Source organism: Apteryx rowi, unplaced genomic scaffold (assembly GCF_003343035.1).
Source record: "Apteryx rowi isolate R43461 unplaced genomic scaffold, aptRow1 scaffold_19, whole genome shotgun sequence".
NCBI classification, from domain to species: Eukaryota; Metazoa; Chordata; class Aves; order Apterygiformes; family Apterygidae; genus Apteryx; species Apteryx rowi.
Genome location: NW_020448196.1, coordinates 2085548 through 2095181, shown reverse-complemented (window position 1 = coordinate 2095181; position 9634 = coordinate 2085548). Strand labels below are relative to the sequence as shown.

General features: G+C 49.0%; 1 protein-coding gene across 30 annotated transcripts in view; it reads right to left on the bottom strand.

Moving 5' to 3' along the window:
• The window catches only part of PRRC2B (proline rich coiled-coil 2B), a 66785-nt gene that overhangs the window by 51523 nt on the left and 5628 nt on the right, over nucleotides 1-9634 (bottom strand). For 17 of the 30 annotated variants that reach the window (XR_003252929.1, XR_003252928.1, XR_003252931.1 and 14 more), the window contains exons 1-3: nucleotides 4691-8744; nucleotides 3699-3818; nucleotides 3466-3602 (exon numbers count right to left, since the gene is read on the bottom strand). The exons of 1 other annotated variant lie outside the window; for it this stretch is intronic. The gene's annotated coding sequence lies outside the window, so the exon portion shown is untranslated. Of the gene's footprint in view, nucleotides 1-277; nucleotides 294-325; nucleotides 442-3465; nucleotides 3603-3698; nucleotides 3819-4690; nucleotides 9596-9634 lie in introns of those variants that run through there. 12 more of the 30 variants (XM_026062396.1, XM_026062397.1, XM_026062394.1 and 9 more) reach the window with 11 other exon arrangements.

The following is a 9634-nucleotide window of genomic DNA, read 5'->3' as shown; positions in this document are numbered from 1 at the left end:
AAACGCAGGCGGTAAAAACAGCCCTAAACAGGGGGCCGCCGCCGCCCCCCTCCCCGCTCGGGCGCCTGCCCCCAGCGCCAGGCCCCACAGCCCCGGCGCGGGGGACCCGCCTCGCCGCGGGGCCGCCGCCGCCTCCCCCCCGGCGGGGCGCGGGGTGCCGCAGTCGCTGGCTCCGGCTCCATTTTAGGGCTGCCTCGTCCCACCTTCCCTCTCCCTCCCCTTCCCTCTCCCTTCCCTTCTTCCTCGTCCTCCTCCTCCCCCCCCCGGCCCCACTCACCGCCCCAAATATCCGCGGCGGCCGTCGCCGCCGGCCCCCAATACCCACCTGTGGTGGTGGCGGGGAGCCCGGAGAGCCTGGGGAGCCGGGTGCGCGGAGGCGATGGGCGCGGGGCGCGGCGGATGGCGGCGGATTGCGCGGCGGCGGCGGCGGGATGCGGGGCGATACGGGTTCTCGCTGCCGCTCCCTCCTCCTCCTCCTCCTCCTCCACCTCCTCCTCCCGCCCCCCTCCCGCGGCCCGGCCTGTCAATCCCCGCGCGGGAGGCAGCCGCGCCGCCGCCCGCACCACAGCGCCGCCTGCAGGGCCCCGCGGGCGCCGCCGCCGCCGGCCTAAGATGGAGGGGGGGAGGAGGAGGAGGAGGGAGAGGAGCGCGGGGGACGAAGGCGAGGAAGGAGCAGCGCCGCGGCGCCGCGCGCCCCGGAGCGGCCTCCAGGGCCGTGAGGGAGAGATTTCCCCCTCCCAAGCCGACGAGGCGGCGGGAGCCGGCTTCGAAGAGCGGCTGCAAACCCGTCCCTGGGGGTCGACCCTTCCCCAACGTCGACCCTTCCCCAACGGAGCAGGCGGGCAGGGGGATAGTGAAGCCACCGGGTCCCACGAAGCCACTGGATGCCACCCGCCACGCTGTGCCCACCATCAGCCCATCAGCCACCATGCTCCGGCCCGCGGGGCCCGTGAAGGCCTTGGAGGGAAACCCCCGGTGTCACCGAAATCGCCTTTTGGTAACACCGGGGCAGAGGGCTGGGTTCCCTCGGCCGGGCCCGGCTGTGTGCGCTTGGAGCGCTGCTTCGGGGAGACCCTCTTCGAGGAGGCTAAATTAGGTTTCTTCCCTGGGTTCGCCTGCTCAAACGCTGAGGCGAACTGGGTGGACACCACTCGGCGCGGCCCGTTCCCCCCTCCACCCCGTGTCTCAGCTGAGCCGGGAGCCTGCCTCGCGCTCCTCCTCGGCTTTGTGCGTCCAAAGGCGACCCAAAGGCACTGCCCTTTGGAAGGATTTCAGTCCTTCCTCCTTAATTTGTCCTCTCGTTAATGACGATAGAAATGAATGCAGTAGAGCAAGGCAGCTGCTCCTGTCCTGCGAAACTCTACCTAGCCATAAAATATGAGTAGCCTCACGAGGCAAAACACGGTCCCTCTTCGGGCTGAAGAGAGCTGCATGTCAACGTGATTTGAACTGTTCCTGGCAAGAAATTTGCTGTAAAAATATTGTAGAGGTTGCTACAAAGTGCAGCTTCTGAACTACTTGGTGACCAGGGCTGGTGCATTAACCTGGAGGGTCAGTTTGAGCAAGCTGGGGTTATCTGGGCAGCTCTTTCTTCAAACCAGATCTGTCTGGGCCTCAGGATTTACAGTCTTATCCTTGCAAATGTTTTGGTCATTTTGTTTTGTTTTGGAAGCCATCAGAGGAGTTCATTTGCCCAGGGGATCCGATATAGCTTGGGAGATGTAGTCTCTTCACGCTTAAGARCAAACCATTTTTCCTTTAATTCTCCTTCCCTGTTTTTGTAACAAACTCACGTGGGGTGTCTACTGGTGTGACATGCTGCCACATGAGGCATTTTGTGATGAAAGGCCAGATTATGTATGTATGTCTGTATGTATTTACTTTTAGGGAGGATCCAGCAATTTTTGAAAATGACAAACAGGCCCTTTTAGGGTGTCTCTGGTTGGACACTAAAAAAAAAAAAAAAGTCTCTAAAAATCCTCAGTAAGCCTAGATCTACTTAAAATTTTCAGGATCTCAACAGAGATCAGATGATACCCCCACTTTACCTGAAAGGTGGCACTGAAGTTTCTAAATTCTGCCTATTTTAAGCAATCTTGCAGGGGGCACCACAGTCACAAACAGGCCTCAGAAAATCATGAAGAAATACTGGAACATCCAAGTAAGCACATATTATATACATACATACGTATATTTATGAGTCCCTTGCTGTAGGGCTATGGACAAGTACTGGAGCCGTTCAGACAGGGGTATGTGAATACTAGGTAAGCTGGGAGATACATTTCCAGCATGTCAAGCTCGCCTTGTTAAGGCTGCATGGACTTTATGACCCCGCAGGGTACACAAGTAGCTTCTCACCCAGTGTAAAATGGGTGAAGGACTTTGCTAGGGCACAGGGGACAGGAACAAGCAGAGGACCTGGCCCCTTGCAGGTTTATTCCTTAGCTTATTCATGGGTCACTAGTCWTGCAATGTCACCTTGCGTGTCCTTCTCTAGCAAGGAAAGTTGGTGTTAGAGAGCTTTTGCATTACAACATTTCCCTGGTGCAGGCAATGCTTCAGGAGGAATGCCCCCCCCCTCCCCAGGCTTATAGGAACAGTGCAAGGCCTGGCACCTGGCTTACTGCTGATGAGGGATGTGTCTGATCTGAAATGCAGTCATCGAGACCAATGCACAGGGAGGAAATGCATGAACAGCTTTCTGGACCACATGTGATGTTCCAACAGTTGATCTGCAAGGCTATCGAAGTTGCCAGGCGCTGAGCTACCAAGAGATGTACCAGCATGGCTGATAACTATCATTTGGCTGTCAGATCCCCTCCTTTCCTGGATATCAAAGTATTCCACTCTACTCCTGCCCCTCTCAAGTCTTGTCTCATCTTCCCTGCAGAGCATTTCTTCTCAGAGATGGCAGGCCAGCTCCCTCTGCTCCTCTTCTTACAGCTGCTCACATAGAAGATGCCACCCTCCTTCCTGACGTTAGCAARCTCCCACTCCCACTGACCCACTCGGAGAGCCAGGGTATTAGTCTGGTGCATTTGGTTTTCTTTCTCCATCAGTCTCTCTATCAGGCTGGACACACATGTGTGCGCATGCACGTGCACACAAACAAACACACACACTCATAGAYGTTCTAACTGGCTTCCTGCCTATCCAAATCTCAGTGTCCTCCATGAGAGAAGCTACAAGCTAGTCAAATTTCCAAAAGTGGTCTCTGATTTGGGCTGCTTCTTTTCACACTCAGCCACGCTGCTGTGAGGGACCTTGTAGTATCACAGCTCATGTCGGCTGGTGAGCAGAGAGAGGAGAGTACGCCATCTTACACTACGTGCTGTTGATGCCAAACAACAACATATAACCAAAGGCATTAATGTTGTCCCTCAGGAAATCAGGCACTGTGGGATCACCTCACTTTCATACACTCATGCAGCCGTCAACAACCCAAACCATCAGCACGTGACTCACGCGGGCTTGTCCAGGTTGGCTTTATGCACACCTGCTGCTGTAATGAGCAGGTCTCCAAAGGTCCCTTGTGCATCTCCAAGGCAACAATCCAAGGCCAAGGGAATAGATGTGCTAATTAAAGATGAAAACAATACAACCTGGTGTGGAGATCAAGAAGCCAAAATAAACAAATGAAAGACAATTGTACATTCATTATCAGGTGAGTATGTCACAGCCCCCACACTCAAACTCACAGCTTTTCCACTTGTGCCTAGCAGTGTGCCAGAGTCAACTCCATGGAGCTTTGTAGAGTCTCAAAGCCCAGGAATGCATCAAGACTGAACTTCTCTTCTCTGTGCAGAACTGTCCATGATCTGAATAATGAAAAGACATCATCAGTCCCTGCCACCAAATAGAAGAGGGTGGCTCCATTGCATCCCTGGTCCATAAAGATACCACCAGACCTTGGCATAAGGCAATGAATTCTTATGCTGCTCTTCCAAAGACCTGCCTCACCTTTTACTGGCCTGTGTATAAATCAGGACAACTGATGTAAGACTAGAGCCAGTGGGATTAGACCCACAATGGATGGTGGGGGAGCAGTGAGGACAGTGAGAAGAGATTTGGGCAGAGATTGAAGAACAAGTTTCATTTGGATGAAGTTCAATGCACAATTCTATGCAGGACCCATTCTGGAAGGACTCCTACTCTGTTTTCTGACCTATTCCAAAAAGCTGAGCAAAGTAACCCATGGACAAAAGAGTCAAACTCAGAACCTCCTGCTTCATCTTCCCAGGATTAATTACAGGTGAATGCAGGAATCCTGTTGTGTGCTTTGTCCTTCCTCTAATGAAGAATCTTGTCAAATAGAAAATAACCATTCCAGAGGGCTTTCAGCTCTTGTATAGAATTTATATCTGCAGAAATGTCTTGTGGTCTAAGGCTTCCTAGAAATAATAGAATTACTATTATATTCTATGGCTTCCTCAAACATCTGCTCTACATCTATAAATCCCCGACTGTGGCTTGCATCATGCGGAGTGATTTACAGCAGAGCAAACGGAAGGCTAAATGCTCTTGTGCCATTTTGTTATCACTTTGCTCAGCTGCAGCCTGCAGCATAAGACAAGGCCTTGCTGCCCTGGTGTTCATTCACACAGCTCCACAATCCATTACGAAAAAGCAAAGCTATCCTGTTCTCTTCCCCATCCAGAGGCTATTCAGCACGTACAAAGTATGCATTTACCTTACTGGATCAGGTCATGGTCCTTCTAGTCTCCATCTATCTGAGACAGCAGCCAACATTAGTTGCTGCAGAAGAAGCAGGCAGTAGACAGTCAGAGCATAACCCGTCTGTGGGAGAATGTTCTTTCTAATCCCATGAGGTAGGAGCTGGTTTAGGCCCTGAAGCATGAAAATCCATTTCAAATTCAGTTGTGTCTAAATCAGGAAGTGCCTCATGCCTGCACTGACTTCATTAGCTCATCTGAGATGGTTACAGGGAAATTCAAGCCTGTGAGTAAGTGAACAGAGCCTTAGGACCCAAAAGCCAGTCAGCAAGAACATGAGAGAATTTAGCTGTCATATATGTGATGCGGGAGAGAAGACATGAGTAGCTCTGGCAGTTCTCTGTAATCCCATTTATGATGCTGTGTTATCCAAATATAAGGAAATGCTTTTAAAGACAGACCTCAAACAGAACAAAGGAAGATTAGGTCTCAGGCATAAAAGGTTTATTTTTCCCTTCTCATTCGAGACCTAATATCAATAGAGATGTTTTCATAAAATTGTTTTTAAAGAGAATAAAGARGTGTGTTGAGGAGCAGGGAAGCTGGAGCATCTCACCTCCCTAAGCTGAAACAGAGTATGAAATTCTGAGAATAGGAAAAGAGCATGAAAAGCTAGGAGTTTTGGCCTTCACCCCACACTGGAAAGCAAAGACTGCAACCCTGCTCTCATTTACGTTAGCTGATGGCATGGGCCCCTCTGCCATCTGTGGTCTCGCAATGCAATTATGACAGCTCGGCTTTCAGACTCAGTTTGCAGAGATTCTTGGGGTTTTATCCTAGCATTTGTTGTATGGATAGCTGACTGGTTCCCTGGGTACTGCCTTATCTCTGCGTGCTACGCCATGAAGAGGGATGTATTCAGAGCTAGCAAAATGGGCTTCTGCAGAGCCCCTCTTACTACTGCTTGCTTTAAAGTGGGAACTGATGAGAAGAAAAAAGTGAAATAAAGGCTGTAAATCCTGATCATAGAAAGAGAACAAGCAAAAAAACACACATCAACTAGCTACTGCTAGTAATAGGCCACAGGATACAAATGGAAAGTATTTTAAACTGTAATGTTATTGTCTCTTAGTGTGTTCTAGTGGGACATCATATTTAGCATTTTTACTTGCATTTAGCATCTCAGCGTTGCATTAGTCACTGTACAAACACTGAGGGAACAGCAGGAGATCAGACAAATTTATTTTCTTTTTGATGGGGTAGAGAGTAGATAACTGTCAAGTACTATTTTTACTGGCACTGATTGGGAAGTTTTTCAAAGCCATGTTTCTATCATGAGAAAATGTCATATTTGCCAAAATAACATTTTTGTGGAAATTTATGAGTTCTGGCAAAAATGCTTCTMAGGTCTAAGACAGAGCTACTGTTTAAAACAAGCCCCCAGGGCAGTCCATGGCCTAGCCCAGATGTGCTCTCCCAGAATGTGGGAGACGTCCATCCAAGTCTTTGTTCTGAATCTGTCCGTCTCTGGCCCTGAGACTGCTGAAGCATTATATGTACAAAGCTATATTTTACAGTGTAGTGGGAAAAAGCATGCCCTTCAGCCTTAGTTAAAACAAACCACAGACAACCAATATTCTACCTGAACGGCTCTAACCATTGGGCAACCTTGTTCTTGCTGGTGCTCTGGAAACAAAAAATCCCTAAATGTCAAGTTTTCATTGTGCATCAAAGGATGAATGTCAGAACCTCAGTGAACAGCATCTTTCTTTCCCAGCCTGCTCCATCAGGGAAATCCCCTGYTCATGCACAACGTGTCCTTTCCATACACGGAGAGAAACAATCCTCTTGGTTACCCAAGTTCTCTTCCCCCTTGAGTATCATCCGGCTTTGGCATCTGTGGTTGACTGATGGTTTCTAGCTCTTTCTTCCCTGGCTAGATCTCTGCTGAAGGATGCGGTCTGAGTGCCCCGTGCAAGGCACACGCTGTGTTGCTCCCGTATGCTGTGCAGCCAGGCTGGCCACTTCATTCTTACTCTCGCAAAGGCGGGTGGCCGCTCTCTCGAGGTCCCTTCCCTCAGGATGCCTGCAGCAGGTCCAGCCATCTCCACTTCTAGAGGTCCTTCGTTTCCCCCCTCCAGCTCCCCATTCTCACCGTCCACCAAATCCCACTGCCAGGGCAGGCTGGACCCACTGCCTTCAGTTCCTTCTCACGTGGGTGGGGGGAGATAGGGTGCCCCCAGACACAGTCTTATTTGTGTTGTTGTTTTTTTTTTTCTAGTTATCCTGGGCAAGAGCAGACTGAAGTAGTTGTTGCTCCTCTTGGTTTCTGGATCAGATAGAAATTGTTCCTTTTCTTTGTCCTGCTCTGGCCTATGGGAATCCCAGGCTCTGTATAAAATCAAGATGCCAATGAAGCATTTCTGTTTGCCAGACTATTGTTTGTCCTTTTAAAGTCTGCAGACCTACACCATTCTCAGTCAGTGAATGCCAACTGCCTGAAGGACAAAACCAAATGACTATTTAAGGCACTAAAAATGAAATCACTTAAAACAGGGCTGATTAAAGGAGGAAACTATCTTTCCAAAGAGAAGTGGATTGGTTTCAGCTGGCTTTAGTGTGAAGCTTTGCCTACAATGAAAACTAAATGTCAGTTGCYTGATACTGCAAGTATTTTGGAGACACTTCATCAGCCATGACTTCAGTTTTTCCCTGTGTGTAACTCTGCAAAACAAGGCCACTCCTTCTGCTGCTCCTGATTTGGTGCTTCTTCCTTTAGCTGTGATCTTCAGAAGCCAGCAAGGCTGTTCTTAGTGCAGCTTTTAAAGCCTAAACTTTTCACTACATCCATTCTGAAGCCTTCACACAGCCTTGACTGTCTAAACAGCAAGAGGTTCAAGAAAAATTCAAGAAGCACCATGCATCTTTCCTATAATGAGGCAGTTAATATTCTTCAAAGGACTCCAAAGACTGTTGGTGACATGCTAAGTTTTCAACACACTCAGAAAAGAAAGAAAACAGGGAGATGTAGCTGCAAGTACTAAGAAGCTTTGCCAGACAAGGACCTGTTCATTACAGCACTTGCTCCCAGAACATGCTGAAAAACACTGCTAGGAAGGTGTCTGCTTTTGTAGTTAGCACCTTTGTTTACCCTCTGTCAAATCCTGCTTTTCAAAGAGGTTAGGAAAAAAAAAAATCTAGACAAGTATGAGAATCCAGTTATTTGATATAGGGTCCTAAAAAGCCTGCCTCAAAACCACAAGGAATGTTTCTGAGAAAGGCAACACATGGCTATGTTAGATGAACTTGACTTGCTTTTGTGGCAATTCATAAGGGCTCACTGCACTGCACAATATATCAGTCTTTTATTTGGCTCTAAATCTGAGGATCAGCAACTGTCCCAAACAGCACTAGAGCCAAAACTCTGCAGAGCTGATGTGGATATTTTAGCAACAATAACTGGTGTCTTTTCAAAATGACATTTCATTTGCTTTAGTCCATCCAGTTACGAAAAACTACAAACTGCTTTGGGGAGAAATTCAACCAAATATTTCAAGCTGGAGTTAGTCACAAGGTCTGGACTGACAAAGAGGGAGAAACCTCCCCAAAAAATGAAAACAAGGACAGATGAATCCTTATTCTCCCCAAATTTATCAAAAAAGTTTTATGGTACTTCAAAGTAATTGATTTTGCAATGTCTACTATTCAATCAAGGTTTAAATAAATGCATAATTTTGTTTCYTACCTTGAAACCCTCATAATGACCACAGATGTGGCAGGAATGTAAGTTCATGGATGTGTTTGTGTTCACGGTTCCAACTTTCAATCAAGAGCATCTGATTCCTCAGCTCCATGTGTTGCAAGACAGCTGCTGTTTTACCATTCAAAAATATCTCGCTTCCCCCCACCAAAGTGAACTATCAGCTGCTTCTGAATGTGATGACGCTGATGAGAATAAGTGATTTTGGTAGAACTGGATCCCCTGCTGTGAGCCAGGAGACTTTCACTGTCCCTGACAAGCATGGCTTTGATCTGCAGTGGGATGATCACAGTCTGGCCAGCGAGTGAGTCCTGCACACATGCAAAGACTGAACTGGTAGCTTGTAGTGAACAGAGGYTGCAGGGTTCACTTCAAGGGCCCCCAAGCAAAGGTCATTATTTGGAACATCTCCAGAGTCGTAACATTCCCTCATGCATGGAGGATTTATGAAATAATGCTATGATTTAGTGCGTAGTTTGTCTCATGACTAGATTTGTCCCTTCTGTCTCATGAGATCGCACGGAGTCCCTTTTGAGTTCACTCTCTCCTTTAATTATAAACACAATTCCTAAATATTTTAGTGGGAGCTAGATATCTATGCTTAGGAAGACACAGTCTCAGCCCAAAAGACCCAGCCACCAAAGATCCTTAGTTCGCAGTGCCCTTCTGAGGAGTCTTTTGGGAGTAGCTGCAAGGAATAACCCCAAGGTCGGCTTGGGGCATAAAGTGGCACAGGGCATAAGGTGCCATGGGGCGTACCTCAGCACAGGGCGTTAACTTAACCACGGTGCGTAGCACAGTGTGGGGCAGAACGGGGCATTAACTTACCGTGGGGCATAACATGGCACAAGGCATTAACTTACCATGGGCCATAATGTGGCACGGGGCATCAGTCGGCTCAGAGCTTTCATGTGGCATGGGGCATAACGCCGCAGAGCTTTAACTTGGCRTGGGGCATAACTTGCCATGGAGCACAGTGCAGCACAGCACAATATTGCGGATGGGGCGCAGCTCGTAGCGGTGCATGCTGCGGCACGGGGCATAACCCGGCACGGGACATAACCCGGCACGGGCGTAACGTGGCTCGGGGCTTGCTGCAGGAGGCGCGGAGCTCTCTGCTGCTGGAGGCCCGACCGAAGGATGCCCGCTCTTCTGCGCCTGCAGCAGCCGAGGGCGAGTGCGAGCCGGGCGCCGCGGGGCT